At 41.2% G+C, this 21,825-nt stretch overlaps 1 long non-coding RNA gene across 1 annotated transcript; it reads right to left on the reverse strand.

Moving 5' to 3' along the window:
- Positions 1 to 3,484: 3,484 nt before the first annotated feature.
- On the reverse strand, positions 3,485 to 4,642 carry LOC311074757. Its single transcript, XR_014604359.1, has 3 exons — positions 4,510 to 4,642; positions 4,165 to 4,405; positions 3,485 to 4,065 (listed from the first exon to the last, which is right to left on the reverse strand). It is a non-coding gene; the product is annotated as an uncharacterized lncRNA (long non-coding RNA).
- Between the last annotated feature and the right edge of the window lie 17,183 nt (positions 4,643 to 21,825).

A 21,825-nucleotide genomic window follows, 5' to 3' on the forward strand; every position in this document is an offset into this window, starting at 1 on the left:
TTAATTCAGCGTAACGCCGGTTTCACACCGCAAGCGTCAGCGGTGCGTGAGCAGCGCGTATTTTTTTCGGCGTCCATGTTATTCAATGAGTGCATTCACACCGCACGCAGAGGCGGCGCGGCAGCGCGTAGCAGGAGCAGAGCAGGAGCAGCAGTGCCGCGATCGTTTCGGCGCCTGGTCTATTTTTTGCTGCGCCGCTTACGCTGAATTAAAGTGACAATACATTGATCATGGCCAAAATACACTGCAGTTTTACCCAAAAAGCGCATTGATGATATATTGTGTTTTAAACAGTCAATCAAATGACCAACATCAATTTAAAAAGAAAACAAATGTCCAAAAACAAACTTGTTGCCCGAACAATAAAAACAAAGACGAACCAAAAGTTATATAAATGAAATGATTAATAAAATAAGCTTCTTGACAAGTCTTTTCTCTTAAATGTATTTGAAAACGAAATAAAGCAATGCCAACTTACCCTGATTATAGAGTAGCCTACTCTGTCTATACACCGCGCGTGACAAACGCTGCTAGTGTGAAAGCAAAACGCTCGTGTCCTGCTCCTGCTCACCATATGCACTGCTCCTGCGCTGCTTACGCTCTGCTAATGCGTGCAGTGTGAAACCGGCGTAAGCGGCGCAGCAAAAAATAGACCAGGCGCCGAAACGATCGCGGCACTGCTGCTCCTGCTCTGCTACGCGCTGCCGCGCCGCCTCTGCGTGCGGTGTGAATGCACTCATTGAATAACATGGACGCCGAAAAAAATACGCGCTGCACACGCGCCACTGACGCTTGCGGTGTGAAACCGGCGTTAAGCTCTCAAATCAGTTTATTATAACAGTGAAAACTCTTTTCGTTATATTGTGTCATGTTTATCAAATTAAAACTGCTTAAACGTAGACTCCACTTCATTGATAGTAGCTTATGTTGAACTTTATTCTTGTTCAAACAGACGCTGTGTGAAGCAGTAGGCTACATAAAAGTATTGAATGAAAATGTCTCTGAAACATCTGTGTATTATTTGGCAAATATTGCATTTATTTCACTGCAGCTGTGGTAAAGTATGCAAACACCACGTGAGCGGTCACTACGGGAACCAGAAAGTGTCCGACTTCACGTCTCCGTTTGCAGCTCCTTACCCCTCATTTACACCGCACACGTCTGCAGCGCATTACGGCTGCGACACGGCTACCGGAGCTGATCGCGCCCATTCTAGTCAATGCTTGTGTTTACACCGGCCGCGACGCGGCGCGTTTCAGAAGCTTCCCAGAAGCGGCTCTCCGCGCCGCTTCGCTAAATATAGGCGCCTAGTCTATATTTGACGGACGCGCGTCCAAGTCGCACCGGGAATACAAAATAAAAGTAAAAAAAACATTGTCAAATTCAAAATAAACACCCTGTGCAAACTCCCAAACGTATTACACACCAATATACTTGGTAGAAACCATAGACTGTATGGTAGAAACCCAAAAATCAAGAAAAACCACGTCGGACAGGCAAATCACGTGGTCTCGCGCATCCAGTCGCTCTGCTTCTGAAATGCTCCTGGTGTGAGTTGGCACCGCGTGGATGACGGAATAAAACCTTGTCGCAGACGTAATGCACCGCACACGTGTGCAGTGTAAATGAGGGGTTATGGAACGAGCTCCTCCCCGCCTGCACGCGGCTACTCTCGCCGATCGGTTGCATCCAGCCGCAGCCGAGTAGCCGCGTGCAGGTGGGGAGGAGCTGCAAACGGAGATATGAAGCCGGACACGTTGTGGCTCCCGTAGTTTGCTGCAATTACGTCAGTCATGGCAGATCACGTGGCGTTTGCTTACTTGATCGCAGACGAGTTGGAAGCAATAGAAAATCCATTATTTTTGCAATACATTGAGCACGATGAGCAACGAAGGTGAGTAAAGGTTAAATGTAAAAAGTATATTTTTAAACAAATTATAGACACATTATCAATTTAGCTTTAAAGTTACTAGACCTATACCTAGAATCGGAAGATTATATGTTGAATAAAAATACTGTATCGAAGTCTAAAGTCTTTGCAATGTATTACTGATGTAATGGGTGTTTTTTGTAATCAATAGCTCTTGTTGCTTGCCTTTTAACAATAATTGTTATTATTTTGGTTTAATTAGAGAGAATGACTCATTCTGACAAATAAATAATTGAGTTTTACTCAAATTTTAACACTTCTGTATAGACTAATTATTTAATTAAAATCCCTATTCAACATAAAACACTGATAATAAATGTTTGACTAATGTTACATGTGTGTTCAGGTAGGCTACATGTACTGTATATAGTGAGTACAATTCCTCTTGTTCTTATATAGAATGGTTCCAAAAATAGACAATTTTGTGGAGAATGTTGTCCCTCTCTACAGTCTCTCAGAATTTAGAAGTCATTTCAGGCTTTCCAGAGAACAAGTGGAGGTTTGTACTGGACTGGTTAATATAAAATTCATTGAACTATTACAAGTGTTAGCATGTTGTCTTGATTACCTATTTTTCTACCTTTGCAGGATGTCATCGTGTATATGGTCCTGTGTATATGAATTTACAACAGACCAAACTGCCACTCACGAACAGTGTTCTTGCCTGCCTTTGGACATTGGTCAATCAGGAGTCATATCGTGGGGTGGCAGATAGATTTAACATGTCAAAATCCACTCTTGCCAAGCATCTCCATGAGTTTTGTTACAATATTAACACATACATGGCCCACCACATATCCTGGCCCAGAGGTCAAAGGCTGGAGATGTCAAAGTTAGGGTTTGACACAGCAGGTTTCCCCAACACTCTATGTGCAGTAGATGGGTGTCACATTCCTATAATGAGACCCCACTGTGATAATCCCCTAGCATACATGAATAGGAAACAGTTTTATTCTGTAAATTTAACTGGGTTTTGTGACAGTCAGCGGCGCTTCTGTCACATTAGTGTGGGTCACCCTGGGAGTTGGCATGATGCCAGAGCATTTCGCTTCACAGAAGTTTGTCGTGTTCTTGAAGAAGATCCTCATTCACTTGTTCCACAGGGAATGCACATAATTGGGGATTCTGCCTACCCTTTGTTGCCTCAACTTATGAGGCCTTATAGAGACAATGGCCACTTGTCTGCTAGGCAAAGATATTTTAACAGAAAGCTCAATGCAGCTCGCATTTGGCATTCTAAAATCTAAGTTTAGGAGGCTCCATTACCTGCAAATGAGAAGCATTTCTAATATCAGCTCAGCAGTCTCAGCCTGCTGCATTTTGCATAATCTTTGTTTAGAGCCCAGTGATCAAGTTGTTGTGGTAGGCGATGGTGTTGATGATGAACCATACCCCCAGCAACCCCACAACACTAATGCATGTCATTATAGAGACCAGATTTGTGGCCAGATCTAACTTGTATGTGTATACTTAACATACAAAACAAAAGATGAAAAGTAAAGATTTGAATGTTCAGAAATATTCAACAAATGATAAAACAAACAAACAGATTTTGTGTTGAAATAAAGAAATTTGTTTTATTGAACAAAATTAGTTTGTCATTAGAAATTGTTATTTGGGAAAGAAAAAAACAGGACATTTTGGGGAAAGGTGTAAATCAAAAGAGATAACATCTTTAGATTATAATTTTATTGGGGTTCATGTGGGTTCTGTAATAGATGCATAATTTGCTCTTGTCTTTTCCCCATTTTTTTTAGCTCCTCCACAATTGTTCCCAAGCTGGTCACCATCTTTTTTTCGAAGGACCTTCTCCGTCTCTCCTTAAGTCGCCGCCATCTCTCCAGATCTGGCCTTACCAGGGACTCAAGCACAGCAGTCCTTCTCTCTGCATGCTCTTCATAAGCGTCCAGGAATTGTAAGGGTTGTGGTCGTCTTTGCCTTCTTGTGATGTTTGCATTTTGTATGGTAGCAGTTCCTGGCTGTTCATCCATACTAGCACCTACCGGCTGGTCTTGAAGAGAAGACGTTGTGGGCCTGCTTGTGGAAGAGGTCTCTTCCAAACCCAGAGGTGTGGAGTGAATGGTGCCAGGTGGTGCAGTACCGATCCCCGATGACCCAAATAACTCATCCATTAGCTGGTGGGGGTGGATGTAAAATGAAAATGACCAATGTTTCAGTCTTGTAACACATGACAATGTTATTTCAGAAACAAAGTAAAGCAGTCTTCAACTTACTGTATAGTACTCCCAGGTGATCTTCCCTTCCCCAGTTGCACGGCGCCTGTCTTTCACTCTCTTATAAGTAGTTAACATGTTTGCTAATTTTTTTCAAATTTTCTCACTTGACAAGTTGTAGCCATTTAGTGAGAATAAGTTTTGTATTTTTTTTTATAGAATGCCATTTTGTTCCGAAAATAAAGGTGCTGATGAGTTTTTGTAAGGTCCAGTAGAAATAGTGTCATTGTATGTGTTATTTCTGTAAAATGGAGGGGATAAGGAGAGAAATAGATCAACAAAGAAAATTATGTAATTTAACAACAATATTGCCATTTATCTTCCTTACAGTATTTGATGCAATACCTTGAGATTCATGCCTGTCTGACTGGAAGGAAGGGGATGAAGGTTGAATGGATGCTGAAGGGTTTCCACACACTGCACCAGGTTGCAGAGTGGAAGGTGGTGGGTCCTTGACAGTGGAGGTAAGTAGTACAGGGGGCCTAGTGGTAGTAATGGGGCACTGGCTGGTGGATGGTGGAGGTGGTACAGGGGGCCTAGTGGTAGTAATGGGGCACTGGCTGGTGGATGGTGGAGGTGGTACAGGGGGCCTAGTGGTAGTAATGGGACACTGGCTGGTGGATGGTGGAGGTGGTACAGGGGGCCTAGTGGTAGTAATGGGGCACTGGCTGGTGGATGGTGGATGGTGGAGGTGGTACAGGGGGCCTAGTGGTAGTAATGGGACACTGGCTGGTGGATGGTGGAGGTGGTACAGGGGGCCTAGTGGTAGTAATGGGGCACTGGCTGGTGGATGGTGGTTTCACAAAACTGAGGTTTAGGGGTGCCGGCGACCTAGTGGAGGTAGTGGGACATGGAATAGGAGGTTGGAGAAGCTTTGCAGCACAAGCTGGGCCACTGAGGAGAGCTGTTTGGAGAGAAGATTGTAGATGTGGTCAGTAGCCGCGTTTCCATTACAGATTTGCGCAAATGTTTTGCGCTATTATCTAAATATCGATAAAAAACTATTGCGAAATGACGGTGTTTCCATTATCCAATGTTATGCGACTAACACGTCCTTTTTTCTCTCGCGATAAGTCATTCCAAAAATCACGGCAATGGACGTTGGTTTATATAATATCACAGCCACCGCATTAGACATTATTATTATCAATCGAAGGAGACGTGGCGTGTTATCCAAGCATTAATGGCAGGAAAGACCCTTATACTGCGAACGACACATAAAGCCTAAGCAGTTTCTGGGTGTTTCGCCCTCATTTCTGCTCCGATCTTTGATTGTGGCATTTATTTGAGATTTAGAATCCAGTATTCCTATAGGCTAATTATTGTTTCTTTTATTAATTTAATAAAGAACTCTGTCTCGTATTCTGTCCAAACGATCCATGTAGGCTACTTTTGTGTCACCAAAATTTTAATTTGAACTGGCTAGACCAACTGCTGCGCAAAAAAGTAAATATCGACGAATTTTCAGATTTTTTTTTCAGTTTATGACTTTTTGCCCCTTTATTAAACATTTAAAATATTCACAAATTAATATGGAAAACATGTCGATTTTACTGGTTTTCTAAGGCCAAATTATAACCTGGAATTGATGTTTTTCCCGCAGTGCTGAATGAGAAGAGCCATTAATATTATTAATAAACTATTGTTTTGGCTAAAATCACATCTCCATCTCCGCTGTTAAGCAGACGGATTACATAATCAGAAGGTATTAGCCTTCGATTCGAATTTGTTCGTTTTAAAGTGGACATTTCAAGCTTTAGCCTACATTTTGTTTCAGTTCTCGCGCTCCAGTTTACGGAGATCATGAAAGTGCGTCTGATTGTTTTCTTTTATTTTACAAAAAGCACAACGTTTTCTTGTTATTGTGAGTTTACACAAATAAAAGTAGTTGAGAATAATGTATTATTATTTTCTGTATGACCAGAAATGATAGAGTATTTTAAGTTGTTTCCACTGTTGATAGGAAAATGCAAGTGTTCGCGCTCGCGCCTCCGTGTCATGCAGTGCGCGCTCCACACTCAGCTTCCTTTTTTGCATAAAAGCGTCTTCTAAATATAGCCTATTAAATGTTATAATAAAATAATATACAATTATTATTATTTGTGTAGCTATACATGGACCTCAAACACACCGCGTCTTCTAAGTCAGGTGACTGTAAATGCGCAAAAACTGTTTCCATTGCAGTTTTGCGAAATATTCCTTTTTCGAATTGCCTGAAAAACCACCTCATGAGAGCGTAAAAACCTTTTTGCGATAAACGGGAGTTTTTGCGAAATTGACGTGTTTCCATTGTGCGTATTTTCAATTCGCAATTTCAATTTGCGCAATTTGAAGGGTAATGGAAACGCGGCTAGTGTCACTCAAGAATTATTTCCTGTATATTCTTGTTCATTAAGTAAATGTGTACCTTTTGTTTCAACAGCTGATACTTTCTCCATGACCGAGGAAAGGAACATTTGATCTGGGGGAATAAATGATAAATAAAACACTTGCACAAATCATTGGTGACTTGTAATTATTTCACAGTCATGTGGTTTACTTACCATTTTGCATCCTTTCAGCGATGTCCTTGGAAACCATTAGCATGACAACATTGCCTTTGCTGTCTAACACATTAATGGTTACGTTGTCCATTTTGTTGTGTGTTACACAGGGTAATGCAGGTTCTTTATATATCCTAAGGAACCATGGGACCATAGCCAACACCTGTTCCATTCATTATTACTAATAGTTAGCAACAATTGCAATTACCATTTTAAGTCCACTTTCAGTTTTGGCTCAACATTTGTATCAGTGATTTCCATTGTTTTCATGATTTAGTGATTAAGTAACTCTATGTATTAACCATGGTATTAACACGCGTTTAAGATGTGTGTATGGTGTTTTGGAAGGGTGTCTTCCAAAACAAGATAACATATTGGATATATACTTTAGCAGTATGACATGGGTGTTTCTGCTAATACAAAATGATAAAAGTAACCTATAAAAAAATTCCCTGGTGGGTATGTGTTTTTTAAGAAGGTTTCAGCAACAAGATTTACAGTACCCTCCAGCTGAGCTCTTTTTAACATTTTAAACATAACACCATTGATTTTCATATACAGAAAAGCACAATTCTGTTGGATTTATATTTTGATTTAGACCAACTATTTGAAAGTGAACAGAATGTTGTCAAGTTTTTAAGTTGAAGTTACAGCAAGTTGTTAGCAGTTTGCTAACCACATGCAGGTGAAGTATAAACAAAGCAAAATAAACTAGAGAATATGAAGAAACCAAACAAATGGAGGAACATAATGTATTATGTATCATTTGTATAGGAGCATACATTTATGACCACATTAGATTGTATGTTTTAAAGATTAACATTTTAGTTATTAAAAATGCTCATTTGAATAGGTTATGCTGCTGAATACTGTAAAAGGTCTGTATAAAAAAGAAAGTCATGCAAAATAAACATACACAAACTCTATATTAACAATAAAGTAAATACAGTAAAACAATATTTAATAAATATGATTTATAAGATGAAGACGACATAAAAACGTATTGAACTGTTTTAAAAGTCCATATGAGAATTTCTGAAACTGAAGTCGTCGCAATAGAGTGCCGAAGTTATGACGTCACTTTGTAGGCCAAAACGCGGAAGTGAGTTAGCATTTTAGCACTACCGGTTCCCTCGCCCTAAAGTCTATGGGTTTTTTGAATGGGTTTTTGCTAAATCGCCTGAAATAAGGTCTGTGGTTAACAAAGCCTCTAAATATTTTCACGTTTTGATCTATGACATAAAACACACCAGTTATAACCTGCTTGTGATTTTTTTAAACTTTATTGTGTCTTAAAAACGGTGGTTGCTAACAAGTTGCTACAAGGGACTACATCCTTTGGCGGGGACTTTAGACGTCATCATGACAAACATGAAATCTCTCACTAGCCCGCGTTTCAGCTTCACGGTCTTAGAAGTTTACCTTTCAGTTAATATAGCCTACATAACGTTATTTTTGTTTTGTCCCGAGATGCAACCACAAGTCATCGAATGAAATCTCGTTTGTTTTCCGTCCGATGAACATTACCCAGCGGAGACTCTGGGTTCGTGCCAGATGGAGTAAAAAAGGCTAGCAGTAGCAAGAATAAGCGTTTTTCATAACCAAATCAACAGCTAAAATACCTTTTGTCTTTCTCTTAAAATATCTAAAAGCTTGTTTACTTTGCCACTGTTTAATAGATTAGATCCGCTGCAGTTTTATTAAAGGCTAACGTTACGTTGAGAAATGTGTTTAATTAAAATATTCAAAATAATACCTGGTTTATTGACTTTTATTGTAACTTGTTTGGATATAATCATAGAAAGGGTGGGTCCTGCACCTTGTGAACTTGGCTTTTACCCACCTATAATAATATGATTGTATTTGTAAACAGCATTACCGGTAGTTAAGGCAGGTAATGATATTAATCTTTGTTATTTTAGTAGTAAATGTTAACTATATTTAATGTGCTATATAAATGTGGACAATTCCCAGAGAACACGCTGATATGTATAGCCTTAATGCACTGTAAGTTGACTGTCTGACAAATACACAAATTAAATGTTAAACTATTGTATACTACTTGTATACTATTGTAACTACACTCCAGTCAGCTCACAGTAATGTGAATGTGAGATAAAATTTACTACAGGCTCTCACATTGGGGCTTGTGGATTACCAGGTAAAAATATATAGAAAATGTTAACAAAATGAGTATATATGGTTTATTTAGGGAACATATATGGTTTAATTATAATATATTATAATAAGCATTTGCAATTTTTATAAGCATTTGCAATATTACAATTCTCTTTAAATTCAACATATATAATTATATACAACTATTATATTAAATGTTTGGAATTGAACTGTGTTATGCTTGTTCAGAGATTATTTGTATAGTTATCTTAAATACATATAACACTATTATAACTCCTCTATCTCTCCCTAGTTTTACTTACTCGATTAACCTTGTTCCATGCTGGCCCTTACAATACCGGCAAGTAAACCAGCATCTAAGCTGCACTGTTCATGTCCAGATTTAAAGTGGTTCTCTCCTCGATCTATGGTTTTTCTATCGTCTAAGAAAAAGGACATAAGATTGGAAATTGATACGGCCATAGCTAACGTTAGTGCTTCAGAGATGGTAAAAGCGCGTTTTTTCCTGGCGAATTAGCAAATGGTATGCAAACATACAATCAAACATAATACTGTGAAAGATAATCTTTAAAGTTTATTTGGGGCACAATGATCAGGCATAATAATCTTAATCACAAAGAAAATAATATTAAGGTTTATATAAACTAACAAAATAATAAACGAATAAATAAAACATTAACAAAAGATTAAAAAAAATCTCAGAGAGGCACGCATAAACAAAATTAGTTTCTAACATTTTTTGAAAAACAAAATGGGCAATATTTCTCATGAAAAAGTGGATAAGTGTTCATATCATAGACTGTAAAAAATAGGTTCATACACAGCACAGATCATAATGAGCGAGTGTTTTTTTAAAATAAAGTTGAGGAAGCTTGATGATGACGTTGATCCGCGACCATGGTGTGCTGGTGTGCTGTAGTCCGTTTATAGCCTACCGTTAGCATTTTATATCTGACAGCTTTATTTAGGCTTCAAAATGTATACATTTTGGATTAACTTGTAAAGATTATCTTGATAGACAAAACGTGTTAGGGTCACAACTCTTTGTTGAACACAGATCTTATTTTTTGCGATTTTCCAAAAGTCTATGGGGAAAATGCATTGCTTTTCGATCGAGGGAACCCATGCGCCGCTAACTTCCGGGTTGTCCTACAAAATGACGTCATAACTTCGGCACTCTATAAACTTGAAACGCACGTCATCGGTGTCATCAGTGAATCCAGCCAATCGTGGATCAGTTGTGTCGTCATCAGAACCTGTGCAGCCGCTCTTCAGAAGCTGCGCTGGCTGAGTTCTCCGGCTACTCTCGAATCGCTCTCGCGGTACTTTGATGGCACACGTCACAGTCACGTGGCGTCAGCGCTGTATCAAGTCGGACAAAATTTCTAACCGGCATGCACTGCTTCAAGTCAGCCGCCGATCGGTCTGCGCAGAGCTGCATGAAGTCGAACAAGCCTAAACACTTTTCAAAGACTGTGGAGGCTGAGCCCTCAGCCCTGCGTTTCAGCCAATAACAGACAGGTCTGACTCGGGTGCAAAACCAATCAAAACTTCCAGTTCTTTGACAAGACTTTGGGCTTGTTTTTCTGTAAAGTCGCTTACAAATATTGGTAGTCGCGGGTCGCGGTTTTTTTGGGCTTGTTTCTAAAGTGTAGTTGCTTATTTGGGCTTGTTCCCAGCTCCATAATAAGTTGTCAAGCAGAAATTTTCGATATGTTATTTAAACGTGGGAGTTTGTCTTGCCTGTTCCCTCCCTCCCCTTTCCCCATACACACAGCAGAGTGCAACGAGTACTAGCCAATCAGAGGCAAAGTAGGGCAATCTGTTTTTTTCTGGTTCGGAAACGTCAGTGAGTGACGTTTTGAAAATACGCGCGAGTCGCGACTGATGGTGACTGGACTGTAGGAGTTTTTCGAGGAACAAAAATGCCAGTGACAAAGTGGGCGAAATACGGGAAGAAATATAACAGACTGGGAGAAAGAGAAAGATAATGGTGGTGTTATTCTTCATATATATGAGGCTAAAGTGTTATCTTAAGAAAAATGTTTTAGACCAAGCCTCATCCTCACCTGTTCAAATGGTTTTGACTGGAATGGTTTTAGTTTATTTAGTGTCTCAGTTTAGTTCATTTAAGTCTTTTCTAACTCACTCATTTGTTTATCAGAGCAGGAGCCACTTTATTGCTGCACACTAGATTATCAATAATTTCTCCTGTTTGTGGGTTATAGTTATTTAAAAATGGGATCTTCTGCAGTACCTGCAATAATAAATAGAGAATTTGTGAATTCAGGATGATGTTTATTTGTGTGCACATTTTAATTTTAGTTTAATTTTTAATTATCATGTTTACTGTGTATATAATGTCCTGAAGCTCAGGGGGGAGAAAAATAAATAAACTGTAATTTATTTTTGTACAGTTTTGCAAAACTGCGCACAGTTTACCAATCTGTCCACATGGATGTAAATTGACAATCTGTACCCACAGTTTAAAAACCGTGCACACAGTTTATTTATTTTTCTCTTCCCGGAACCTAGGGGGGCTCCGTAAAAAAGTCGCTTGTTTTGGGCTTGTTTTCACAGGCCTGGTTGCTTATTTGTCTCGCGAGATCTGGCAACACTGTTTAAAATCCGTATTGCTAACGTTGCAATATGTTATTGAATATAAGTGAGCTATGCTCATATTCTGATTTTAAAATGTAATTGTGGCAACTCCTGAAATGGGTCATCCCATTGATATTACCAGAGCATTGAGCAGTTGAAGTAAATAAAAAAAACTCGGCTCATAACATGGACACCGTTATTGCTTGGACGGAGCAAGAACAATGTAAGTGTCTTGAAAACATTAACACAGTTCAACTGAAAGGTAAAGCTCGCCCTCTTTAACAGTTACAATAAATGTACGAAGCAAACTTTGTACAAAGCTGAAAAACCCTCAACAACAGTGAAATAAGATCGCATGATTTGTCTGTCAATCAGATGCAGCAAGTAGGCTCCCAGCACATTTTCGGTAGAACGAAAAAAAAGAGCATTTAATTTAACGTTAACCATACCTCACTTATTTTTTTTTATTTTTTTTTACTGGCGCTTTTTTAGTCATACTACATCTCTCTTTTTTATCGGACCTTTTACTTAACCTTCTTTGCTTTCAAATATGAAATTATTAAAATAAAAACATTCAAATTATCTTACCTGGACTTACTTTTAAAGATTAGTAATAAAACATTTTCTCTTGACAACAGGGAAAGCTAGTATGTTTGCTTAGCATACGTCAAAAACTTTAATATCATGTTTTAATATTTAATATCAAATTATTTTAAATTACTTCTGTGGTTTCATGTGTGAGAATATATTATATTATTAAATTCTATAATACAGGCTATGTTGATTAGCATTGCATTAATGGGTTAGTTCGCCCAAAAATGAAAATTAGCCCATGATTTACTCACACATAATTAAATGTCCTGGCTCCTCCAAGTTGAATGGCTGGAAAAAATTTAAAACCCAAAAAAGTGCATCCATTCATGATTAAAAAAAAAAAAAAATACTCCACATTGCTCCAGTGGGTTAATTAAGTCCTTCGGAAGGAAGCCATGCATGGGTTTTTAAAAAATACCCATATTTATAACTTTATAATCTAAAATAACTAGCTTCCACCAGATGATTGTACACATACTAAGCAAATTGACTTGCGCCACAAGAGTAACCCGTGACGCATGAATGATGTAGAATGTAGGAGTATCGTAAGCTTAGACGCCTCTCGTGGTTTAAACAAATAGGGCTGTGCAACAAACTGAAGCTCCTCTTCTATAATATATATACGTTGTGCGTCGAGTCAGGGGTTAGTCTTCCACCGTAAATCGATGCGTATGGTCGGTCGTCTGGCTGAAGTTATTTTAGATTATAAAGTTATAAATATGGGTATTTTCCTTACACAAACACATGGCTTCACTTCAGAAGGCCTTTATTAACCCCCTGGAGTAAAAGTGGAGCACTTTTATCATGGATGGGTGCATTTTTTTGGGCTTCAAATTTTCTCTAGCCATTCACTGCCATTATAAAGCTTGGAAGAGCCAGGACATTTTTTAATATAACTCTGATTGTATTCATCTGAAAGAAGAATGTCATATATAACTAGGATGGCTTGAGGGTGAATAAATCAGGGGCTAATTTTCCTTTTTTGGTGAACTTTCCCTTTAAAGACGTACATCATTCTTATGAAAATACCTAAGATATTGCTATCATGTGTTTGTCTTCATGTTTCTTCAGTCAAATGTCTCTATTTGCATGTTATTATATCCATATTGGCATTTTCTGAAACATCATAAGTGAATCTATGAATTTCACTTGTGGACTTTCTGCGCGAGGTATGAATCAGTGTGTACTGAGCTTCCAGTATGAATGAAACAGAATTGACATGAGTGTTTAGCGCTCCATATCGCTATCATCTCCCCATTTTGGGTAAAAATAGAAAAATAATACTAAAGTACTTTGTAACGTAGTTATAATAAGCATAATAATAATAAGCAAACTACTTATTTACTCTTACTTGAGTCATATTATTTTTCAGTACTTCTACTTGTACTCAAGTAAATTATTACTTAAGTAGCAATACTTTTACTTAAGTACAATTATTTAGTACTCTTTCCACCACTGATGACAAATAAGGGCGTGGTTAACTTTGATTGACAGCTTAATTGACAGCTTAGGCTGACAACATAAGAAGCGCCATTTTTTAACAGTTGAAATATAATACTACTGTTTCTGTATCATGAAATGTAGTTTTAAGAGTTTTTCAGGCGAGAATGTAGTTGTTTAAAGCTCAAATCTGTGGTTTATTTAAAGATTTATGAAAATTTTATCCAGTTGTGAGATCCAGCGATGACCGGGCGCTCGGCGCTCATGTACCCCGCCTGGTACACAGTGGCGGAGCCAGAGGGGGGTCCGGGGTGGCACTGGACACCCCTGACATGCGATTGGCCACCCCGGGTGCCACCCCAAAATTTTATTTGCTACTGGCAGTTGCTGATGCTGATTTAAAAAAAAAAAATTACGTTCGCCGGCAGCGCGGCGCGCGCGCAGTTTTCAAACGGACGAGCAGAGGACGAGAGATGGTTGCAAGATAGGCTACCGAACTTCACCGAATAAGAAAACATCATATTTGAAGTAAGTTTTTAAGGTTTAGCATCAGGGTGGTTTGCTCCGAATAGCCTACATTAGGCCTAATACACGCATATGCAGTACCTTGCCGTGTGTACGTTACAGTATACAAATGTTCTAATGTGAGGATAGGAGATCAAAACAGGCAAAGAAGAGCAGAAACAAGTGATATCATAATGCGATCACTATGAAGCTTTATGGGTGTAGGGTGTTGATGGACATAAATCATGATGGATAAAAATGCGATTTTCTCAGCTTTTTGCTCATGTTGCTTTTTATGAAACTTGCCAACATTCAAGTGTTGATAAAAAAAGACGCACAAAGCTAGAATAAAACAATTTTTTGTCTGTTCATTCTTTTGGTATGTTCAGATATTAATACAACAAAATATTCTGGGGTGCCATGAAATTGTGAAAATTACCAAAAACACCTTCTTTTTTTTTATAGGCTACTGGAGAAAGAGTTAAGATAAAAATGTTGGTAATTGGATGATGATTAGAATATAAATATGATTGGAATCATATTTTAAATTTGTCATATTTTTGAACAGGGTCAATTAAACATGAAAAGAAAGGGAGAGATATCAGAGTACTTTTTAAATAAGCACAAACATAGTCCAGTCATTTTATGAAAAAAGGTTGAACAAATTGCAACAGAAGCAAACTCAAATAATTTTGTATCCTCAATTTGTCCTGAGTAAGGAAAAAAAGTCTAGAAGAATCCCATTAGGGGAAAGTTTCGAAAACTGTTTCTGGGGATTCACTTTTTATTTTACCTTTTGTCCTTTGCATTCTCCTTACCATTGTCTCCTGTTCTTCCCTCAGACTCGTCCCCCAGAAACAGTCCCACAGACCCAGTCCCAAACCCAATCTCTTGCTTCTGTTGAGTTTGCTTCTGTTGCAATTTGTTCAAGGTTGACCCCCATTTTGGCTTAAAATGACTAACAGGCAGATCAGGTGCAAACAGACCCCAGCCCTTGCATCACCACTGGCTAGTCAGAGTCAGTTTGGTCAGACTTCAGGACCAGCAACAGGTCAGAGCATCTACCAGACACAGGCAGTCAATCACATACCCAATTCAGGAATTTAAGTTGAGATGATTTTGCCAGATTAAAAGGATAGTTCACCCAAAAATGAACACAAAAAAATAATTATATTTAGAAAGAATAATTATAAATTATTATAAAGAAAGAATTATGTTGTATTAAATCTTCCTAGGATAAGGAATATTGATGGGCAATACAATTGTTTACATTTTTCAAGTACAATTAAAAAAACAGTTTTTTTTGTTGTAAATGTGAGTTTTTTTGTAAATAAACGCAGCAGTACATAACAGACACATGCTACGGTATCTTATCTCCTTGGTGCTTAAGCTTTGTTTTCTGCAAATATTTTGGATGTTCAACACTTATAGACACAAACAGAGTGACCCAATTCCTTCCATAAGCTTTTCCACTGTGTGTGTGTGTGTGTGTGTGTGTGTGTGTACTGTGTACCCCCGAAAGTAGCAGTGGCCACCCCCTGGCCACCCCATGTATAAAACTCTAGTTCCGCCACTGCTGGTACAGCTTTTTTTGCCGCGGACTCTGGCGTCTCTGTAGTGGTTAAACATGAGATATAATTCGTCTTGTCTATATCTAATGGGCGATTTTTGGTCTCGTGAATCTATAATTTGTTCCCTGGGCAATCGTTTAGGCTGTGGGGAAGTTTCATAACTTTATAAGCTATTTAACTTTACTATGGTTAGACTAGAGCGCTGACTTTGTATGTTTGACTGAATTGTTTGCTTTATTTGTATAGCTTCTTGTACCTTTTACTTATACTTTTATAATGGCTAATATTGATAAAAGTGAAATTTACCAAAAAGAGGGTTGAGTTTTGTCATTTTAAATTTTAATACAGCGAAGATGATCTGTAAAGTTGTTTAGTACACTGTTGTTTAGTACAAATGCACTTATTGCCTGGACCATATGAAAATGTTTAATATTTTTATATTATATTTAAAACGAAAAGAGGCAGGTTTGTGTTTTATATTTAGTTTTTTTTATAAATAGGCAAACATTATGTGCAGTGAATATAATCAATACGCGTTGCCTGAACCACATTTGTGTGGCTATAATGTTTAAGATTTCTTTAAATGAAAATGAAAAGAGTTAGTATGGTGTTTTATAACATACTTCGTTGCCTAAAATATACACAGAGATAACCGGAGTAGCAGAGCGAGCTGAGTGACGCGCGCTGCGTCAGAAGGTGGGCGGGGTTAGGATTTCCCAAGATTTTCCAAGATGGCGCCACCCAGCCAATATAATCACAATAAACACGTCCAAAATAAAATCTTTAACATATATATATAACAACTGCAAGGCGACTAATTTGTAAACAAAATGATTTACGCACTAAATCCAGCATAAACTCCGGCACAATTTGCATATTTTTAAACTCTCAAAACAGACGTCACATCCTGAACCTCACAGCAATTGGCTGCGACCGCGTTTTTCGCTTGATATTTGCAAAAAGTCGAAAACTGCCCAACCTTTTGACGCTCTCGGTCGCTCTCAACGCTTTCTCCGGTCCGCTGTCAATCCCAAAATGCACTGCGCGAGCGTGAAGCTCGACTTCCATAGGAATTAAGTGAAAACGCTCGCTCCGCTCCGCTCACACCGTGCCAGTGGACACACACCGTCATGCTGCGTTCACACCGCACGCGAATTGAGCGTCTGGAGCGAGGGCTTTCCTATGGCAAGCCAAAGTATTCATAAACGCCTGGTCAGGCGTCTGATTGCACACTGACACGTCAAAAGCGTGCCATATAGATTTGCCATAAAAGCATACGTTCTTAACGTGCGCTTTGTGGTCACTGAAAACGCGCGTCAGAAACGCGCGGTTTTTGCATCAAAACGCGCGTCCTTGACGTGTGATTTGCTATTTAAAACGCGCGTTCTGGACGTGAGCTTTATGGAACGCCAAAAGGGTCAAATTTCGCCACTAACGAAACACCTTTCATTCTCAAAACGCCGGTGTTTACGGCGTTTAAGACGAAAAGACGCCGCAAAGTACGGCGTTCTGTGGTACAAACGCCGCAAATTACGGCGTTTGCAAAGCAAAATCGCCATCATTATCGCCGTTTTTTTGATCTAGTCAACACCGCAGGCCATCCACAATGCGCCGTAATTTGCGGCGCTTCTGTCTGACAAAGACGGCGTAAAAAGCGGCGTTTTGTATAATATTATAATCAGCCCCTCCCTTTTCTTCAAAGTTCAGCCCATCTAATGAAGCAAATGGAAAGACATGTAGTAGATTGTCGATCTGAATGATAGGGTTCTGTTTTTCTAACGTTGTTAGGACTAGTGTTTGGACTTTTATCTTCATTAGGCGCGTGTATCCCCCTTTTTCCTTTATCATATGTGGGCTGATTTTAGCCTCTGTTTACATTCATGTCTGTGAAATACATTAGATTTCCCAGCAAACTTACTACCTTTAATAGGGCATTGGTCTGCGTGCACGGGCAGTGGTGTCGTTTTGCTCTTAGTGACAGGGGTTCGAATCCAAGGTCCGACCGTATTATTTTCTTTCCGTTTCGTTTTTTTTGTATTGGTCTGTTGCTGTATGTCTTTTAAATTTTGGAAGACTACCTGGTAGCTGACAACTGATTGAATAGCAGGCGGTATATGCTACTTTTTACGGAAATGACAGCTGGTAGCCTATAATAATGCTTTAATGCGTGTAGCAACTGTTACTGTATGCCTGCTTTGTGGGTCCGTTTGTATTGCTGATTATAATGATTTAGATAGGCCTAGATGCTTCACGATATAGTCCATCTCGCTTTTTAAGATCATAAAATGCGCAACTTTTTTAAGCCTTCTTACAGTGGCCGTTGTGGGCCCGTTTCTATTGCTAATTATAATGATTTGGAATGGATAGGCCTAGGTAGATGCTTCACAAATATAGTCCATCTTAGAGCTTAGATCGGGCCCAAAAAATCAAGCCCGAGTGCCCGACCCCACCCGAGCCCGTGCACGTTGTGTCCGAGCCCTGCCCGGCCCGACACAAAATTGTAATTATGAGCCCGAGACCGATTTAAACTCGACCATTTTATAACCAGGGGCGGCGCCGGATAATTTTTAACGTGCTGAGGGGGTGCTAGATATATTAGGCTATATAATAATAAATGAGCAAACATTGGCCACTTAATATTTAATATTCAATTATTTTAATGATCACAATTATTGAATTGAACAGGCACAACGTTCAGCATTCAATCAAATATTCTTAAAGATTTATTATTAATAATGTTATTTCAACATAATATATCGTTATTTCAACTTAATATGTGTGCGTGAAATAAACAAGATGTGCATTTGTAAATCCGTTGACACGCATGCATTGATTTTTATTAATAGTGTTTTCTGTCAGTGGCTGCAAAGATGAAGTTGACGATCGCCATCTCTGAACGCGGCTAGAGAGAAATGCACATAATTGATTACATGATCAGAGATTTCTTTTCGTTTTGAATTGTGTCTTTTAAAGACATTTCAAACTTTTTTCTTTTTTTTTTAGATATATTTCTCATGTCTGTATGGGCATACACTGAGTTTCGGTTAATTTATATGATGAGATGCGCTCCAGTTCACGTGCAGTGTTTATTAAAATTAAGATACAATTTATACAAAACGAAATTCACTTTAAAGAAAGGCTTTCTGCAAAACAAGACTTAATGAAGTGGTCAAAATCATGTCTGACCCACTCTATGTCTCCCGATATATTCCGCATCTTATTTTGGTCGTGCTGTTCACTTTTCATAATCAACATAGATGGAAATAAATAACATTAATATTTTAACAAATTTGAAACTAAACGCACTAATTGAATGGCTATAGTAGGCCTACATTCTCAATTTGTACAAATTGTGTCACGGGCGAGTGAGCGAGAGACGAGGATTCAAGTGCAGAGGAGATTTAATTAACAAACACAGACAAAAATGCAGAAAACTCAGAACTCAGATAATCAACAGACAGGAACATCAAAGACAGGTAACTCGGACAACGAACCAGCACAAGACTACAAACACAAGGAGGCTAAATAGGGGAACAACAAAGGAGGGTAACGAGACAGACAGGTGGGACAAATTAACCAATAATCAGATAACAAGATGGGAGGGGCTAGACAATAGACAGGAGAGCACATGGCACAAAACAACAAACACCCATGTGCAGCACAAGACAGAACAGACACGTGACATTACCCCCTCCTTAAGGAGCGGCTACCAGACGCTCCACTAGGGACGGGAGGGACAGACCAGGGCGGGACGGGAGGGACAGACCAGGGCGGGACGGGAGGGACGGGGGGCCAGGTCCAAGAAGGGAAATAGAAACAGGGGGTAACAGACTCAAGGGGCCAGGGTGACACAGACAGTACATCGGGGGAACAGGGCGAAGCAAACAGTCCATCTGGTGGCCGGGGCGAAACAAGCAGTACATCGGGTGGCCGGGGCGAAGCGAACAGACCGTCGGGCGGCCGGGGCAAAGCGAACAGTCCGTCCGGCGGCCAGGGCGGAGACTCTCCCTCGGGCGGCCAGGGCGGAGACTTTCCCTCGGGCGGCCAGGGCGGAGACTTTCCCTCGGGCGGCCAGGGCGGAGACTTTCCCTCGGGCGGCCAGGGCGGAGACTTTCCCTCGGGCGGCCAGGGCGGAGACTTTCCCTCGGGCGGCCAGGGCGGAGACTTTCCCTCGGGTGGCCAGGGCGGAGACTTTCCCTCGGGCGGCCAGGGCGGAGACTTCTCCTCGGGCGGCCAGGGCAGAGCAAACAGTCCATCGGGCGGCCAGGGCGGAGAAGACCCCTCGGGCGGCCAGGGCGGAGACGACCCCTCGGGCGGCCACGGCGCAAGAACTGGAACAGACGCCAACGGCTCAGGAACTGGAACTGGCACCACCGGCTCAGGAACTGGAACTGGCACCACCGGCTCAGGCACTGGAACTCGCACCACCGGCTCAGGCACTGGAACTGGCACCACAGGCTCAGGCACTGGAACTGGCACCACCGGCTCAGGCACTGGAACTGGCACCACCGGCTCAGGCACTGGAACTGGCACCACCGGCTCAGGCACTGGAACTGGCACCACCGGCTCAGGCACTGGAACTGGCACCACCGGCTCAGGCACTGGAACTGGCACCACCGGCTCAGGCACTGGAACTGGCACCACCGGCTCAGGCACTGGAACTGGCACCACCGGCTCAGGCACTGGAACTGGCACCACCGGCTCAGGCACTGGAACTGGCACCACCGGCTCAGGCACTGGAACTGGCACCACCGGCTCAGGCACTGGAACTGGCACCACAGGCTCAGGCACTGGAACTGGCACCACAGGCTCAGGTTCAGACAAAGACACAGACAAAGGCAAAGGCAAAGGCACAGACAAAGACACAGACAAAGACACAGACAAAGACACAGACAAAGACACAGACAAAGACACAGACAAAGACACAGACAAAGACACAGGAACAGACACTGGCTCAGGCTCAGGAACAGGAACAGACACCACCGGCTCAGGAACAGGAACAGACACCACCGGCTCAGGAACAGACACCACCGGCTCAGGAACAGACACCACCGGCTCAGGAACAGACACCACCGGCTCAGGCTCAGGAACAGACACCACCGGCTCAGGCTCAGGAACAGACACCACCGGCTCAGGCTCAGGAACAGACACAGGCTCGACGGCGGCCATCTTGTCAGAGGACACAGGCTCGACAGGTGTGACGTGGACACTCTCGGCGGCAGCCATCTTGTCAGGGGACACAGGCTCGGCAGACGTGACGTGAACACTCGCGGCGACGGCCATCTTGTCCGAAGACACAGGCTCGGCAGGCGTGACGTGAACAGGCTCGGCGGCGGCCATCTTGTCCGAAGACACAGGATTGGCAGGCGTGACGTGAACAGTCTCTGTGGCGGCCATCTTGTCCGAAGACACAGGCCCGGCAGACGTGACGTGAACAGGCTCGGCGGCGGCCATCTTGTCCGAAGACACAGGCTCGGCAGGCACCACCGGAACTGGGACCACCGGAACAATTATGGAGGGAACCCTTCTCCTCCTCCTGTGTCTTGAGACCACCGGAATTGGGACCACCGGACTCGGGACCACCGGAACTGGGACCACCGGAACTGGGAGAACCGGAACTGGGACCACCGGAATAGTCACAGAGGAGGTCTTCCTTCTCCTCCTCTGTCTCCGGACCACCGGACCACCTCCTCCGATCTGATCACCGTCTGACATGGTGCTCTCCTCCTCCAAAGTCCTCTGAACACATCTGGAGAAATATTCAAATAGGGAAATGGAATTTCCCTTCTCCTCCTCTGAAGAAAAAATCTCGCTCCGCTGAATCCACATTTTGGCTGGTTCGTTCTGTCACGGGCGAGTGAGCGAGAGACGAGGATTCAAGTGCAGAGGAGATTTAATTAACAAACACAGACAAAAATGCAGAAAACTCAGAACTCAGATAATCAACAGACAGGAACATCAAAGACAGGTAACTCGGACAACGAACCAGCACAAGACTACAAACACAAGGAGGCTAAATAGGGGAACAACAAAGGAGGGTAACGAGACAGACAGGTGGGACAAATTAACCAATAATCAGATAACAAGATGGGAGGGGCTAGACAATAGACAGGAGAGCACATGGCACAAAACAACAAACACCCATGTGCAGCACAAGACAGAACAGACACGTGACAAATTGCTGCACATTCATTTACTTCTGAATTCTGCACACATAAGTTGAAAGGCATTTGTTTGTGCATAGTAAAACATATCTGCAACATTTATCA

The sequence above is a fragment of the Abramis brama genome (assembly GCF_963993115.1).
Source record: "Abramis brama genome assembly, chromosome: 23".
Taxonomy (NCBI): Eukaryota; Metazoa; Chordata; class Actinopteri; order Cypriniformes; family Leuciscidae; genus Abramis; species Abramis brama.